This window comes from Solanum pennellii, chromosome 2, assembly GCF_001406875.1.
Source record: "Solanum pennellii chromosome 2, SPENNV200".
Classification (NCBI taxonomy): domain Eukaryota; kingdom Viridiplantae; phylum Streptophyta; class Magnoliopsida; order Solanales; family Solanaceae; genus Solanum; species Solanum pennellii.
Genome location: NC_028638.1, coordinates 31,647,213 through 31,654,518, shown reverse-complemented (window position 1 = coordinate 31,654,518; position 7,306 = coordinate 31,647,213).

Sequence of the window (7,306 nt, the reverse complement as noted above, 5' to 3'; positions counted from 1 at the left end):
TAAGTTGTGTGTACTGGTTTTTGAAATCATGAGACGAAATCAGCAGGAAATCGCATGTCCAAACATTAATTTCATGTCATGATTTCATATGGCATATTCAAACGCCTACTAAAGTTTGGGAGATTTGCACAAAAATGATCATTTAATATTCAAATTTTGGAAAAGGATTAAAATTGCTTTGGATTATGTGAAATAGATCACTTATATCCTTTATAACATTTTGGGATTAAAACTACCCCGTCGTTATCCCAAAAGATCACAAATACCTCAAGAGTTAAAATATCAAATTTTTAATGATATGACAAACCACGTGAGACTGATCCCTCCAATAAGCTGCCAACTAAGGTTCCCTCCCTAACACATTCTTGTTAACCCATCAAGTCATCCTCTAAATCAAACCCTAGTTTTAGAGAAATAATAATTTTTTTCTAATAAAGTTACAAACAATGGGTTTTTAGTTAAGTTTTCAAGTAACGGGTTTCCATAAAATTTTATTTGTTGATTAGACTTTAGTTTTCAAGATTGTCATTCTTTATGATGGGAATTGAAGATAAAACACTATTTTATTTCTGTCACGGTGGGGAGATAAATGAGTTCTATCCGATGGATTCATTTCGTATAGAGGAGGTATTACTGATCACCTTATTATAAAAACGAATATAAAGTACAATGATTTTGTAAATGCAATTTTTGACCTATTAGGCATTGATCCCTCAGTATGTTGCATTTTACAATGAAGTTTGATAGGTCTAGATTGATGGCTGAGGGACCAAGAAAATATTGATCTATATGCAATTGGTATGCCCATTTTATGCATCGAGTTTGGAGTTTAGTTTGATTTCTGAAGTCAATAGTGAATAATGAAGGGGAATTTAATTTGCTTTAGGAAAATGAATAAATGAGTTAGCAAGAATAGGTTAGTGGGAATCCTAGGAAGATGAGTTGATGGGTTAGCAAGAATGAATTAGTGGAATCCAAGTTAGCAATTTAGATAGAGGGATCGGCCCGTCATTTAAAATTTAGAGTGTTAACTCATAAGGATATTTATGATATCTTTAAATGATGGTGGAGTGTTTGTGAACCCAAAATGGAGCGAAGGAAACAAGTGATTTGTTTCGTATAATTCAGGGAGAATTGACCCTTTTCCATTTAAATTTTATTGCCCTTTAACAAAAAATATATACAATATAAATTACTAAATCATTATTTAAAAAAATATAAATAGCAAGGCACCCCAAAAAAAAGAAACTTTCACAAGTGATACTTCTAAGAGCCCATTTGGAGGAAAGCATCAAAATAGTCCCTCTTCTTTGGGCTAAGGCTCAAAGTGATCATTGAGTTTTAACATGGAGCACTAATAGTCCCTCTTGTTTGCAATATTGGTACATTTTGGTCCTCCTCCAAAATTTTACCTATTTTTTTGCATTGATTTTATCCATAACCTATGTATGGGATGTTCAATCGTCATTTTATATATTTAGTAGAAATAACAACTCCATATCAAAGAATTTGAGAAGAAAAACACTTTATTTTGTTTGATAGAATCGTATTGCAGGTAAAGTCGAGAGGTTCATTACGATAATTTCACGTGCAATAGTACAATTTTTTCTATTCCTGCAAATTCATATGTTAAAATGTTCTTAGTTTAGCTGCAGTAATATTTCTCATGAACAGAAAAAAGGTGTTTTTCTTATCATTTCTCTCGGATAAAGTTATTATTTCTATTAAATATATAAAAGGACAATTGGACATTCCTTATATAAAATTTTGGACAAAATTAATGTTAAAAAATAGGTAAAATTATAGGAGAGGACCAAAAGTGCACAAATATTGCAAACATAAGGGACTATTAGTGCTCCGTGTGAAATTCAAGGATCACTTTGAGTCTTAACCCAAAGATGAGAGACTATTTTGAGCCTTTCCTTGCCCATTTGAATTGACTTATATATAGTTTTCAAGTCAAAAATAAAAAGTTAAACTTAAATGACTTTTAAGTCAAAAAATAAAAAGTAGATGGAGGTCTACTTTTGGTTTTTAACTCATTTCGAGTCATTTTAAACTTATTTTAAGTTATTTTTAACCTTGTCAAACACTTCCTAACTTATTTCAAGTCGTTTTTGACTAAATTTAAGTTATTTTCATATTTATCAATCACTTTGAAAGTAAAAAACTGACTTAAAAAATAGGTTTGACCAACTTTTAAGGAGTTAATATCTTAAAAGGTCAGTGAACTATGAGAAATTATCTTTTAAAGTCACTAACATTTATTTTGTATCACTAAAATCACTCAACTTAACTCTTTTATCTTCTAAAATCATTAAACTATATTTGTCACCAAAATAAATTTGACATGGCAAAATAAAATATATTTTATGCCATACAATTAATGGCCCCACAAATAAATAAAATTATAAAATATATTTATTAATATACCCACCCATCGACAAATTGTCTTCTCCTAAAATACTAAAACCCTATTTCTCTCGCTCAAATCTTCCGCCTCCTTCTTCTACTTCTTTCTCTATTTCTCCCCTAAGTTCTCATCCACATAAATGCGATATAAAGTCTATAATGAATTTATCCAAAAATAATTAATCTTATAATCTCTTATTTTTAACAGGAATGAAATGCATATATAGAAAAACTAAAATGAAGATCCAAACGGCAAAACACTTCATTATGGACAAGATTTCAGCATGTATAATATAGTAAATAAATTATTTTTATAATTTTTTGTGGTTATGTGAGACACCTATTATGATACAATATATTGTTGTCTTTTTTTTTTCTAAGCTAACAATGGTGCTTCATAGGAGGCAAATATAGTCGGTGCATTGAATTTAATATTTCTTCCGAATGTTGATTAGATTTTTTTTTAAAATGCTGTTGACAAGAAATTTTTTTTGGTTGTATGTAATAGTTCCAAAAAAAAGTTATAGATTTGATAAAACATAATTTAAGAGGGGGAAGACATAAAATGAATAATTTTTATAATTTTGTTTATTTGTGGGGTTCATGATTACATGACATTAAAATAAATAAATTTTATAATGTATTTATTGTGGGGTCTATAATAACATGGCACAAAAATTAATTTAATTTACCATGTCAAATTTGTTTAAATGATAAATTACAGTTGAGTGGTTTTAGAAGATAAATGTGTTAAGTTAAATGATTTTAGAAGATAAATGTGTTAAGTTTAGTGATTTTAGTGATACAAAATAAAGTTTATTGACTTTACAAGATAATTTCTCATAGTTCAATGACCTTTTAAGATATTAACTCACTTTTAAGCCAATAGATATAACCTCTAAGTATCTTATTAAAATTGCTCACAAGTGTTGTAATTACGAAAATTTGCATGTGTTTAATTGTTTCAAGTTATGATGATGTTCTTAGGGGTGTTCACGGGTTGGTTTGAATCGGTTATTCGTAAAAATCAAAACCAAATCAATATAATTGATTTTTAAATCTCAAAAGCAAACCAAATCAAATATAATATGCATTTATCGGGTTGGTTGTCATCAGTTCAGTTATTAAGTTATCAGCCATAACAAAAATAAGAGAAACGATTCATTCAAAACAAGAAAAAGTCATGATAACAATCCATTCAAAACGAATAATAGTTAGAACGACTATTATAGAACTTACAATTACTAAATTTATTGCGAGTAAAGCTTCAACATTCATCATTTTGCCCTAGAAGAAAGAGACCGTGACAATTCTAATCCCACCAAGAATTGTCAGAGACACTCGTATACATGAAACCAATAAGATAGATGTTCTCGTTTTCGATATTTTTTTATTTCATAAATACATTAAAAATGAAAACATATATTAGATCTTTGAAATTGTTTATACAATAATATTGTATAGTGATGAAATATATGTATTTAATTTATTGGTTCAATTCGATTATTTTTTCGGTTTTCTCGAACAAAATCAAACCAAATACTATTGGGTTTTTAAAATCTAAAAATCAAACCAAATCAAACAAAACCCAAATAAAATCCATTTGTATATCAGTTTGATTTGGATTTTTTGTTTGGATCGATTTTTATTCAAACCGTGAACTCCCTATTATGATGGATCATAATTTTAATATAATTTACAATTTTATATTTAATTAAGTCGTTCATAAATCTTGCTATATTGATAGAATATTCTATTTGAAACAAAAGATGGTGCGAACCAGAGCGATTATGGAGCAAACGCATATAAATAGTACAAACTTCAAGTCGCCTACGTGAATATTTTTTATTGTCTTATGAATTTAAACAATTTTTATATCATAAGTTAATTTTTTGACTAGCTTAATAATAAATATTAGAATACGTTTTAAGATGATAATTAATTAGGATAACTTTTATAAATAGTGGTACTCTAGCTATCAGACATAGAGATAGTCCAGATAATTGTCAAACGTAAAAACTTTCATGAAAATTTATTATATCGATGATATAGCTATCTAAAATTCATATTGTATCATTGATACAACTTACTGAAATATGAGTTGTATTATGATAAAGCTTCTGAAATTCATGTTATATCAACGATATAGGATTCACTCTTCATGAATGATGCAATAATTCATTGTATTTAATCGTCCAATATTAATGTATTTGTTTCCTCAATTTAGTTAGAATATGTTGTATCTATTCATTCAATAATATTATACCAATACTTTCTAAATTTGTTGGATATACTATATCTGCTGGATATATGTAGCAAAAATACAATTCTAATACATTTGTATCATTTAGGTAAAAAAGGTATGAAATATATTCGAATTTTGACCGAAATTGTTGTTATGATACTAAATTTTGGAAATGACCTTTAACCCCCCCCCCTCATTCCCAACACTATTTGATAGTGTATTTTAAATGTATATATGTGTTCACGTGGACATAAAAAATATTGCATAATTATAAATAGTACTGCGTCCACGTGGGCACATATATACTTCTAAAATATACTATTAAATAGCTCTGGGGGTAACAAGTCTTTCCATAAAATTTGGTATCGTATCAGCAATTTCGGTAAAGTTAAAGTATTTCTCAGACCTTTTCCCCTATCATTTACGGATGCTATTGGATGTATATATATTTTTTGCTTTGATCATATTTCAATAAATTTTATCATTGTTGTTGTTAGTACATGGGTATTAATCACTTCTTCTCTCCCAAACTTAAGCTTTCAGCCTATATCACAACTTATTAGCAATTAGGTAGACTTTGAGGGTGTTGAAAACAAACAATCACAAAGGATTAAGTATGCAACATAGTAGACAAAAATTTCGGTTTAGGATCAATTGGATGGACTAAGATTACATCAATAGAGGAAAAAATTGGGATAGAGTGGTTATTCAAAAGGACCTATGTTCATATTTCAAGTCAAGTTAAATCTAGAATTTCGCCCTGAAATTTATTTTTAGGCAAATTCTAGACAACATGCATATGTAAGAATGAATCAAATCCTTTCCGCACAACGCATTGCAATCCAATAATATCACGATCCAATACTACCCCTAGATATGATATGGTGCCTAGAGTTAATATTGACCCCAAACTAACCATATGACATAGCATGACATTAAAATATCATACATAACTAAAATAAACTGAAAAGCGGAGTAAGTCTCAATTAACTATCATATCATAAAAAGAAAATCTGATATAAAAACAACATATGCGAAAATAACGGATTGTCTAAAAAACCTCTAATCAAAGTGATTGTTAGGACAAGTCCCTAGCTAACTCTTAACTATCAAAAACTGAAGGTAAAGATAAGAAGGAAATCATAAGTGGTGTTCTCGCGGAGGTATGGACTCACCAATACTGCTAACTGGATGATCAGAGCAAGACTAACTGTGAGCCCGATGAGATATGTCGAAATCTATATTATGAAACAATATAGGTAGAAAAGTATACAATCAGTATTCAGAATATACTGAGTATGGGGAAAGTACATAAATATAAGATGATAAGTCCGTTAAACATGATAATACAATAACCATGTAAACATAACATAAACCTAATCTGATCTGAAAATATAGTACAAGGTCAAACAATATATATAAATCATATCATAGTGTGGAGATATCGTTAACCAATATAAACCATACGAGCAATAATATGAAATTAAGTGTACAACTTTCATATAAAAAAAGTGTGTCCTACTTGTCAAGATGAGGACCATGAAATCTAAGCTAAAAGAGGATCCAATATACCTTGTCTTGATACTCCTAGTTGACCAGTGAATCCCGCAACCACCTAATATCCACCGTCTTTAGCTTGGCCTCAAATTCATCATTGGGAGCATTCGATACTCATTAGACCTTATTCACCATATAAATATCCACAAGGACATCCACCCCTCAAATGTGAAAGGAAGCCTGAGGGGAATTCAAAAAAATTGTGGGGAGAAGCGCATAGAATTCTCTCACCATGCTTGAGAGGGCAGACCAGGGAACTTCAACCACTGGATTCTAGACAAACTCTTGGAGTCGGTGGTAAAAAGGTGCGGCCCTTTCCCTCCCCTGTTCGCATGCAGAAATCCATCTCAAAGAAAATATCTATACTCCGTTAGTTCATAAAACATTCTTATCTAGCTTCATGGGGGAATATCATGTAAGGATAAGTGTATTCTTGATTGACAGCCATTTGAGTTATGAACCTGCATTTTAGTGAGCATCAAATTAGAAATCATAAAATCTCCTAAGAATAGCTTCCAAAAGAAAAATTCAATTTTTTGATGGGAGGGGATTTCCCCGCTATAGAGGCCTCTACTATAGCGAAAAGCAAGACCTCTATAGCGAGGTGTGTTTCTCCAATTAATAAAAGAGAGAGTGTATTATACACACCCACTGAGGTGTGTTTCTCAAACTTTTAAGTGATAGTTAAGGTATTAAACTCACATTCTCAATAGTTTGAGTATGAAACTAAAGAAAGAAAATATTTTAAGTGTGTTTTTGAGACTTATGTATTCCTCTATTAAAATTGACTTAATCTTGTAGAAAGATGAGATTGCTGGTGTGTTTGGTATGAAGGAAAAATATTTTTCGAAAAATATTTTTCAATTTTTTCATGTTTGGTTGGGTAAAATTTTTTCCAAATCAACTCATTTTCCTCAAATTTAAGGAAAATGACTTCCCTTCAAAAATTAAGAAAAATTATTTTCAAAACTCTCCTCCAACTTCATATTACAATTTTTTTTTGAAAAAATAAATTTAAAGTTTATTTTAAAAAAAATATTTTCAACTACAATTTTTTATTTTTTACCCCAACCATACCCCCACTAGTCCCCT